This window comes from Leucopleurus acutus, assembly GCF_964270905.1.
Source record: "Leucopleurus acutus genome assembly, chromosome: 12".
Lineage (NCBI taxonomy): Eukaryota > Metazoa > Chordata > Mammalia > Artiodactyla > Delphinidae > Leucopleurus > Leucopleurus acutus.
In genome coordinates, this window is record NC_139154.1 from 9,172,625 (window position 1) to 9,184,005 (window position 11,381).

Below are 11,381 nucleotides of genomic sequence, written 5' to 3' on the forward strand. Positions count from 1 at the left end.
TAACCAGAAAATAAACAGGGTAAACTTGAAAGAAGAATCTTGTCAGAACTGTGAGGGCTCTCCAGTGTCCTTCAAATTCCTCATATATATATATATATATATATATATAAATCTGAAAAGACATCTGCTTCACAGAGAACAGCCCCACCTCCCAGATTTTGTTTGTCCATATCAGAAAGGCTACTTATCCTAGGATAAGAAAACAGAGAGCCCCTGTCATTAGTTCAGTGGCTATATCTTCATAATAATTTTAAGTAGTTTTTTTACCTCTTCATCACTAAGAGTCCTGAGGAGTTACGCTATTCTTTCAATTAATCAAAACATTTTTACTTCTGAATCCTTTGCCTTATATCCCAAACTCAGATAAATACCTAAACATCTTGATATGGCAGCTGTCACTACTAATTGCCAAATAGTTTCAAAGCTACAAAACTTATAGCACCTGGTCCCTTTTTGTTCTTTCAGATAATGGAAATGGCACCTTTTATGCTTCCTCTGAACACCCTGCCATCTTTGCACTTTTCTCCCTCTTCAAGCAGGGCCATTGCTCTAGTATAAAAAGGCCAGGGACAGTGGTTTCCCAAATTGCATAGTTCTCAGTTAGGGAATGATTACATTTACTTCTTTTCTGGATCCCATTCCAATCTTACTGAATTCCTTGAAGAATGTGAGACAAAAAATGCATTTTTCTGTACATCTCTACAATATTGGTGCTACCAATCCATGGCACATGTATGGTCATCGGTTGAGGCACTGCCTTTAAGTTTTGACTGTAACTCTTTAGAAAATTCCACTTGTATAAAGCCTCCTGCATAGAATTCTTCTGCCAAGTGATACCTTTATTAAAACATATGGTTTAAGAAATAATGCTTAAAAACTAATCAGTCTCTCCATATTTTCCATCACAACTTATTATACAACACACTCAGTCTCTGAACATTGATGTTCTTTCTTTCTTTACCTTCTACTCTCCAAAAATTTCCAAAAAATAATATGTTCTTAGTATTCTACCTGGTAAAAATAAGCAGAGAATGTGAGTGAGTGAGTTCATCCAGATCTTCATTAACATATGTGGCTTCTGTCTAAAAATCTGATGTTTAATAGCTGTGCCAGTTCTCCTAAACTCCATCTTATATTACTGATATTCACAATAATATTACCTGATGACATAGAGAATCTATTCTTCACAAAAATGTTTTCTTATGACAAGACAGCACACTTTCCTAATATCATGTGAGGTTCCAGGACCATCTGACAGTTTTTTGTTTGTTTGTTTGTTTTCTAATCAGTTACCTTATGTTTCCCATTTTGGAGCAAATGGTAAAAAACATGTGATAAAATTTAGGCTAATAGAAATTGCTAATGTGTTAGAAGTGGTCATAGTCATGCTAACCTGCAAATTTATCAGTTTCATTTTACAAACACAGGTAAGTTGATTAATCGTCTTCTGCAGTGCTTTGAAATCAGTTCCACTGGTGTTAAGGAAAGCAGAAGTGAGGGTCAGCTTTACATCTGGGCAGGATCTGATACCTAGGGATTAAAGTCCCTCAGGCCTGACAGAAGCAAGTGACAGCTCTCCGTGCCCAGCTGTACTGCCATATCTGTGAATGACTCACCTTCATTTTTCCTCAGTCTTTTCTCATGCAATGCAAAGACATGACACTGTGTGTGTGTGTGTGTGTGTGTGTGTGTGTGTGTGTGTGTGTGTGTGTGTGTGTGTATGTGAGATAAGATTGCCTTCAGATGCTAGGTAGCTGCTGGCTCACTTTGGAGAATACTAAAAAGGAATTTATACATCAGCACAGGTTTCATAGATGAGTCTCTCTCTACTTTCTCTTTCCCTTTCCAATCTATGTTGCTAGATAATTTATTGAGAAAAGGCCTCTAAGTAAGGTTTTTATAGCACATAGTTGGAAGCTTGCCACTAATCTCCTCTGGCATGATAAGCCTATGCCAGTCTCTTTGGTTTTCCATCTTCCCTCTCTCTATTTTTCCCTTCACTAAATTGATCCTTACCAAATAAAAGAACAAAAACACATTGATGAATCAAAAATGGGTTTAGTTTTAATAATTTACTATGTAATTTTATGACAAGTCTCTTAATGATGCTTAATTTTCTTAATGCTCTTAATCCTCTGTAAGAAAAATGTTGATAATGCAACACATTATAATATTTGAGGGAGGAATGTGTTCCTGAAAGTAATTGCTTAATTACTTTAGTGGATTGTGTAATGCCGACTTGATGTGCCTCTCCATCTGTTTTCTTTAATTTATTGAATTGATGCCATTTGACAAAAGAGCAAGTGGAAGTCACATGAGACGGGGAGGAAAATAGGTCATCATCTTCAAGGCTTTTGGGAACAAAGGCTGGTTCAGAAACTTAAGTCTGCCAGCTGACTTGTAAAATCCTGAACTTCAGTGCTGAACCCCTGTGTTTAAATTCTGCCTCCTGTTATTCGTAATTAAGTGAACTCAGGTAAACCTTACTTTTCTCAACTACAAAATGTGAATTCTCTCCATCCTCCACGAAATTTAGGCTTGCATTGCTGGATTATTTTAAATATACTAAATTTTAGTAATATAACCCTGCTTTACTTTTATTTTATTTTTGACTGCACTGGGTTTTCGTTGCTGCGTGCAGGCTTCCTCTAGTTGTGGCGAGTGGGGGCTACTCTTGGTTGCGGTGTGCAGGCTTCTCATTACGGTGGCTTCTCTTGTTGCTAAGCACAGGTTCTGGGTGCGTGGGCTTCAGTAGTTGTAGTATTCAGGCTCAGTAGTTGTGGCTCACGGGCTTAATTGCTCTACGGCATGTGGCATCTTCCCGGACCAGGGATCGAACCCACGTCGCCTGCATTGGCAGGCAGATTCTTAACCACTGCACCACTAGGGAAGCCCTAGCCCTGCTTTTAAAGTTAATATTCCAATGTCTCCTAAATAACCATAAAATGATTCCTAATCTTACATTCAAATAAATAAATAAAATGGAATAAATCCATGTAGTAGTTCAGTTTTATGAAAAACTTATAACTTTGCTTCAAAATTTCAAGTGTATAAGAATAAATAAATTTGATAATGAAAAAATCAGTAGTGTGCAGATAAATGACTAACAACTGACTTTCCAAAAATAAGAATAAATAAAATTTAAAAGATTGAGAGGGGAAGAAGTACAGAGAGAGAAAGACAGAGAGAGAAAGAGTATGGAGGAAGAGGAGTAGGGGGAAAAGGGAGTTGGAGAGAGGGAGAAAATAGCAAGAAAAACCCAAATTTTATTTTGCCTATTTCCACAGCATTAATACTCACTCTCACTGCTACCTATTTCAAGTAGCTAACACCAGTTGGTTCAGAAAATTCCTAAAAATGTAAGAATTAACAACAACAAGTCAGCATAAGTCATCTGTAACATACAGTCAAAGAATCAATAACTTTGATCAGATCCTCAAACAATATCTATGACTAAAGAAATGTTAAGAACCACTGGCTTTCAAAATAAAATCAAACAACCATCACTTCACATATAAGATTCTCAAAAACATATCTCTACCTTAAAAGCTTTGTTGTTTTGTTTTTGTTTTTTGCCATCCTCTTTTTCTCTTCTGAAACCATATATGTTTACTTTATAAACTTTCACAATTATATCTTTACCTTATTCCAATTACTATGAATAGTTTTCCATCTCTATTTCTGTCATGTAACTAGTCTTCAAGTCTCATTTTAATTTTCATCTCCCTTTACCTGGAATGCTTCATTCTCTTTCCCTAATTTAAGTAAAAATATCTGTCATTACTTCATTGTTTCTTATTCTACTTTATAAATTATTTTTCATGTCACTATTTCTGTCATATTTCTTCAAGGAGAACTTCAGTGCTTTCAAGTCATGCCATTTAGTTCAATAACTAATTTACATATACAGCAATTTATTTACCAATTTATTTGCAAACTGTAAAAACTTAGATGTTTTCTGTGTGAAGATTTCTTTTTGTGGCAACCAATTGTCTTTTTTTCATTATTTTCATCAATATTTTATGAAAATCCTATTCTTCTTATTAGAATTAATATTTATATAGTAGTAATTAGAATTCATCTTTCTATGTCTTTGTATTCAGCTGTGTCCTATTTGATCACTGTTTGACACTATGTAGAAAGCTCGGTATTTTACCTTATGCCAAAATATATATTTTCATGCATGCTCAATGCAACTTACAATCTTCTTAAGATAAGATGTCTTCTTAAAGAGACATTTGTATGCTGACTCAAAGTATACATAAAAGATGGGAGGTTTGTTTTCATTTTATGAACTTTAAAGTATGAGGAATTAATATTTCACTGTGTATATCATACATTTTACAATGACATTTATGTTATATTGATATAAAGCATATTTGAACAATGACAGTTGTAAGAAGTTTTGAGAATAAATGTATAGTTTGAATAACAGGAAAATTTTTCAATGCCAATAATATCATGCTAAGGAAACAATAGGGGAACAATGCAAGTCTTCTTTGATTTTTGAAAACATTTAGTTTTATTTTTGTCTGAAGTCTTAGATTTCCTAAAGAGTTACACATTAAAAAATCATGAATAATTGGTTAAAATATATAATATAAATGGAAATACCATTTATGATACAAGCAATATACATTAAGTGTCTAGGAATAATGTTAACATGAAGAATGAATGACCTATATTACATAAGTTACAAAATCTGAGAGAAAAAAAAATGTGAACAAATGGGATGATATAGCAGATTTCTTGAGAAAATGCCTAAATGTTGCAATGTTGTCTATTCTCTAATTAATCTAAAATTCTTAAAGAATTTTTCTTATAATCATAAAAAATTATTTCACACACAAAAAATAAGTGGCTAAGTATATTAAGGAAGTATATCTAAGAATTTAATGGTAAGGAAAGCTAGACTTACCTGATGTTTATTTATGTTTATTATAAACCAAGGATAGTTACAGCAGTTGAAAATTAGGAAGAGTTGACAATTGCAAAAACGTTTTCATATTTAGCTCTTCAAAAGATACTACTGAAAAGATCAAATAATATAAAAACAAGGGAAAAGTCTGTGTGTAATGTAGAGGAGAGTGACACCCATATGCCACATACAAAGGATTAAACTTTGCAAAGTATGTGAAAAGGCATTGTGGAATTTTCTCAAAAACCCCTTCAGACAAAACACCACTGAGTTCGAAAGAAACGAAAAGAAGATGAGAATATCTTATTTCAACATGAACTTCACTTCCTCAACTTCTAGGGGAAAAGGCTGGGGCCTAAATGGATAATGAACAGAAAAGAAAAATTATTGAAAGTATCCATTATCAAGAGACAACGAGGCTGAGAGATCCAAAGATAAACTAAGCCAAATTAGGTCAAACTCTTAATGATGAGAGTGTTTCCCATAATTCAGCATTTTCCTAATATGTTGAGTTTCTCACTGGTGGGAACTAGAGAAGCATCACCAAAAAGCCTGGCAAAGCCACATCTTATATGTGACATGGAGATTAAGGCAAAATAGTATAGCTGATTCACTTTGTTATAAAGCAGAAACTAACACACCACTGCAGAGCAATTATACTCCAATAAAGATGTTAAAAAAAAAAAAAGACAAAATAGAAACAAAATAAACATTGGCCCAGCTTCTTCATAATTAGAGAATAAACCATGTCATTATTTGGGCCTAATTTCAGAATGTTGGTGATAATGCTCAAATGCTGCTTAGAGTAAAATTCATAGCTTTAAAATTATTTTGTAATAAGAAAAACATGTATAATACATTATCTATACACTTAACTCAAGAAATTATAAAAATAATAAGAAAAAAGCTTAGTGAAACATGAATAAGGATGTAATAATGATCAGTGATAAAAACTGAAACAAAACCTGTCAAACTGATAAATATAGCCAAGGTCAATGGATATTATAAGAAAAACTTATTGTTATTCAAGAAATATTAAATATATAAAACAAGTATATTTAGAATTATGTAGGGTAATTAACTGTAATCAAATTTAGCAAATAATGTAAAATTTTATAATAGATTTTACATAGAAATGAGTCAAAATTGTAGTAGGTTGATGCATTTGTATGGAAGTAATATCTAATGAAGGACAATACCTACATTCTAGTTTGATTAAATGAAGAGCATATTTAAAATATACCACATAAAAGGAAAGGGAACTTTATTTTAAAATTCCATTTTAAAGTTGCAGAGAATAAGATTATAATATAAGCATAAATCTAGATAAATATTTCAATGGAATAGGATAGAAAGTCTGGTAAAAGACCCACACAGATACAGTCAATTGATTTTTAACTAAGTTACCAAGGCAATATGGAGAGGATTGTTTTTGTAACAAGTGGTGCTAGACCAATTAGATATTCATATGCAGAAATATGAATTTAGATCTGTACCTTTCACTGCATACAAAACTTAAATAAAGATAAATCATATACATAAACATAAAACCTAAAACTATTAGAATTCTGGAAGAAAGAATAAAATTTTTGATCCTGAGTTAAGCAAATATTTTAAAATATGACACCAAAAGCCTGTCCACAACATTTTTTAAAAAGCTGGACTTCATCAAAATGTAAAACTCTTCTTCAAAAGATGATGTGAGGAAAACAAAGAGACAAGCCACAGAGTGGAATAAAATATTAAAAAATCATATATCTGAAAAAGGACTTTCATCCAGAATGTATTAATAACTCTAAAAACTTAGTAATAAGCAAGCAAACAAATCACTTTTATTCATTTATTTATTTATTTTTATAAATTTATTTATTTATTTTTATTTTTGGCTGTGTTGGGTCTTTGTTGCTGTGTGCAGGTTTTCTCTAGTTGTGGTGAGTGGGGGCTACTCTTCTTTGTGGTGTGAAGCTTTCTCATCATCATGGCTTCTCTTGTTGTGTAGCATGGGCTCTAGGTGCACAAGTTTCAGTAGTTGTGGCACACGGGCTTAGTTGCTCCGTGGCATGTGGGATCTTCCTGGGCCAGGGATCAAACCTGTGTCCGCTGCATTAGTAGGCAGATTTTTAAGCACTGTGCCACCAGGTAATCCCATAAACAACTCACTTTTAAAATGGCACAATTACTTCAATATGTACTTTATCAAAGACTATATAGAGATGACAAATAAACACTTGACAAATAAACATCATGAATTATTTGAAAATTCTAAATTAACACACCCATGAGTTATCACTACACACACATTAGAATGTCTTAAATTAAAAGTGTGACAGAATGAAGTATTAATGAGGTTGCATAGCAACTGGAACTTTGTCACTGCAAGTTGGGCTGACATAGCCACTTGAAAACAGTTTGGCAATTTCTTAAAAATTAAACATTTTATATATATATATATATATATACATTCTAGTTTGATTAAATGGTATATATATCAATAATACATGAACTACATTACATAAGAAAGTGCTATAATGAGAGAAAAGAATGAAAAGAAAATAGTATCTGATGTAAGAGGAAATAAATGGAATGAAAAAAATTTTCAAAAGATCTCTAACAGCAAAATCAAAATACTTATTAGAGAACATGATTTATGTATAGACTATATAAGTTCTAGAGACTATCATTTAGGTGCAGTACAAACAAAAAAGGTAAAAGGCTGGAAGATTAAAATCATGTGCAATTAAGTAATAGATATTTGGGCAAAAGTGATGGCAATACAATGTAGAAATATTGGTAGTTACTGAAGAAAATTATGAAACATGCTATATAAAAGCAGCTATTACAATAGAAAAAGAAAAAAATTCCCTGATTTCCTCATCACTTCTCTGTACCATGTAGTCAAACAATTACTCCTTTTCCATCCTGACTCAATAACTCCATATTCTGAGATTTGAAATCTTCCCCAGTGAAAGAGCCAAATCTGTCTTATTTTAGGAAATCACCTTACCAGACAAACCTATCCATATCCTCAGAGGTTTCAATCAGAGTTACAGTACCTCACTCAAAATAAAACAAACAAAAAACTGACACCTACAGATCTACAGTTTTGTTGGAAAGTGTAGGAATGTCTTAGTAATAGTAAAAGTAATCAGATAAAAAATAAGGCAACTATTGAATTCCAGAGAAATATAAATGGAAAATACTAAAAAGAAAATGTAAACAGTTTATGCATCTGTGATATTATTTACATAGTAATTATTGTATAAACATTAAATATTTAGTTAACATATTTGTGAAAAAATACATTAAAAGAGAAATTGCATATATGGCTTGGAGGGGTGGTATCAGAAAGATGAATATCTAGCTGCCATAAAAAAATTCAAAGGATAATGTTTAAAAAGGGGAAAATATCAAGAAATAATAGTATAAACAAGCTGTTTTGATATATGGGCTAATTACCAATAAAAAAGTTACGTTAAAAGTTTGAAAATTGTTTCTTCTAAAAGAAATTGAGACCAAGTGAAAACAATTTATAATTACAAAACTTCTACAACCATTTAACATTTGAAAAAATGATGTGGATTTCCTAATTAATAGATGTAAGATTAAATTGAAAATAATGATATAATTAACAGCAAAATTTAATGTTTGTGAATATTCATGTCTGAGCAACACTGAATCCTACATGCAGAAAAATTAAAGCAGAAAAATAAATGTATTTATACAGGTAACCCATTGCTCTTAAATTTCATGGATAAAGCAGCCCAAATAAAATAAGAATGCAATTAATCTCCATAATAATGTTCTGCTGCATTGATAATACATATGCATGTATATGTGTGTGTTTCTAAGTGTATAAAATATATTAAATATGTAACAGAATATAACAAACCTGACTCTATATTGAATCTAATCCTTTAGCTCCAAGCTTTTTCTTAGCTCTATTGCCTGTGCTTAGTTATGCTGACTCTGCACTTTTTTAAAAGAATGCTGCCTATAGCCTGAGGTTCATAATAGCTCTAGGAGGCTCTGCCTCCTAGGCTTGACCTTCAGTAGTATAACACTTTTCTGTTCATATAGAGATAAAAGTTTTCAGAACAGAAAATAGCAATTGCCTTGTTGGATGTTTATAGGAACATAATGACCAGACCTATGTGGACCGCAGAAAGAACAAAGGGTTATCACATCCCTTCTGGGGGTCTGGCCAGCAAGAAGAAATTTGCAACACCCAGACACAGCCCTTCCATTTTTAGTATAAAAGAAGCCTGAATTCTAACTCAGGTAAGATGGTTCATTGGGAAACTCATCCATCATCTTGATCTGCTGGCTTTTTGAATAAAGACACTATTCCTTGCCCCAACACCTCATCTATTGACCTGGCCTGCAGTGAGTGGTGCGAGCTTGGACTCCTTAACAAATATACTATATTTGTTTTCCACAGCTCATCAAAAATTAAAATCTCTCATAAACTCCAAATAAGTATTGATCATATTATACAGCAGAATTTGTAGTGCCTATATCTTCTGACTGCAGTGAAATGGAAAGTTCAACGTATTACATCAACTAGATAAGACGAATAGCAATCTCTTTGCTAGTTTTCTGATTAAAAAAGAACATGTATACAACTTTAGGTTATATATAATAATTGATATATTTTGTTCTTAACTTATATTGATTACTTGAGTTAAAAATTCTAGGCTTACAATTACTTTAGTTCAGCAGTTTGGCAATATTATCACATTATATTGTCTCTGTACATGCAGATGAAGAATCTGCCATAAAGCATGATCTTTTTGGTTGTCTCTGACTTGGCTTAGTTAGGTAATTTCTTTTCTCTATGTTTACTTTTTATGATCCTCACCCCATACCCCTTTATTTTCATTTTTATTCTACATTTTTAGTATGATTTGTCGGTATAAATTTATTTTCATTATTATTGATACTACTCAAATTTGACTATGTTATTTTTAACCTGAGGCATCACATCTTTCTTAAATTCTGGAAAGTTTTTAAACTTTCTATGTCTTACTGTTATCTCTCTCCAGTGATTTTCCATTCCTTAATTAAGTCACTATCACGTGGAATTTTAATATTCCTATTCCACCTTCCATATTTCTTGGACTTTTTTTTCCTTTTTAAAATTTATTTTAAATTTTACATGTTATCTCTATGTGTAAGATTACTCTGATTTATTTCCCAAAATAGATCTTTTAGTTTCCTATTATTAACCCCGAGGGAGTTTTCATTTCCAAGACTATATTTTTTTTTGCTCTAAATTCTCTTTTATTATTTATTTATGACTACTATTTTTCAGGATTCCATTTTATTCAGTTTATTTAATTCACTTTTTACCCCTTTAATTATTTAAAATGTACTTTCAGACTGTGCTATATTTCTCAAGTTTTTGTTGATCTTAATTCTGTCATGTATGTCTATTGGATCTCCTTCATGACAGTTCATTTGTGCATTGTTTGAATGTGCGTAAGTTTTTACTATGAGTTTATCCTCGTTGAGTACTGTTCTCCTGTAACCAATCCCTGGGAACCCCCACTTCTACCCAAACCTATGATTGAGTTGTGTGTACCACATTCCGCAAACACTCTTCTGAGTGTTTCCACTGTTGCTTCTGCAAGTTTTCTAGGAATTCCACAAATAAAGAACCCATGTTTACATTTGTAAACATGTATCCAAGACGTAGCATATTTTCAAATTTCTAAATGTGTGATGGTCTTTGCATTTTGATTACTAATGGTAGGTAGGAACAAAGGCCAACCTATTTTGCTTGTCTGAGTTTCTGGGCATGTCTTTCTGTTCCTCTATTCCCCTCCCACTGAGGGGAGCAATCCCAACATTTTGTCTTTGCCTCCTGTAGGCCCAAAGCAATGTCAGCCTTCCTCTGAGACATTAAAAGAACAGCCACTACTTAGTAAGGGCTCTATATAATTGTCCTATAAATTTGGTCTCATGAAGCATTAGCTATGAACACAGCGCTTTAGATTTCAGTTCCCTCTTTGATTTCAGTACTTAAAAATAGCCATGCATTTCCTTTTTAGCTCAACAATTAGATTTTCTGTTTATGTTTAAGTAAATGGGCAAAACACCGTGTTTCATTCATAGAGTAAAATACTTTGCATCAGTTAAATGTATTTAAGTCTACGTGTATCAATAAAAACAAAAAAATAACATTGCAGAAATGTAATATTTAATTTAGAAAGAATAGATACAGTATGATTACATTAAAAAGGAAGACACACAACAGTGTGATTTACAGATGTATGAACATATAGGCAATTGTAAAACCTATTCAGTAAGTGTAGGTATTACCTTCAGAGAGTAGACACAGAGAGAGATGAGAAGCCCTTTTGTGGGCATGACAGTGGACTTAGCTCTTTTTGTAACATATGGTTAAAACAAAGCAATAAAAACAAATACAGCCAAAAATATCTATCAAATCTGGTACATGGTA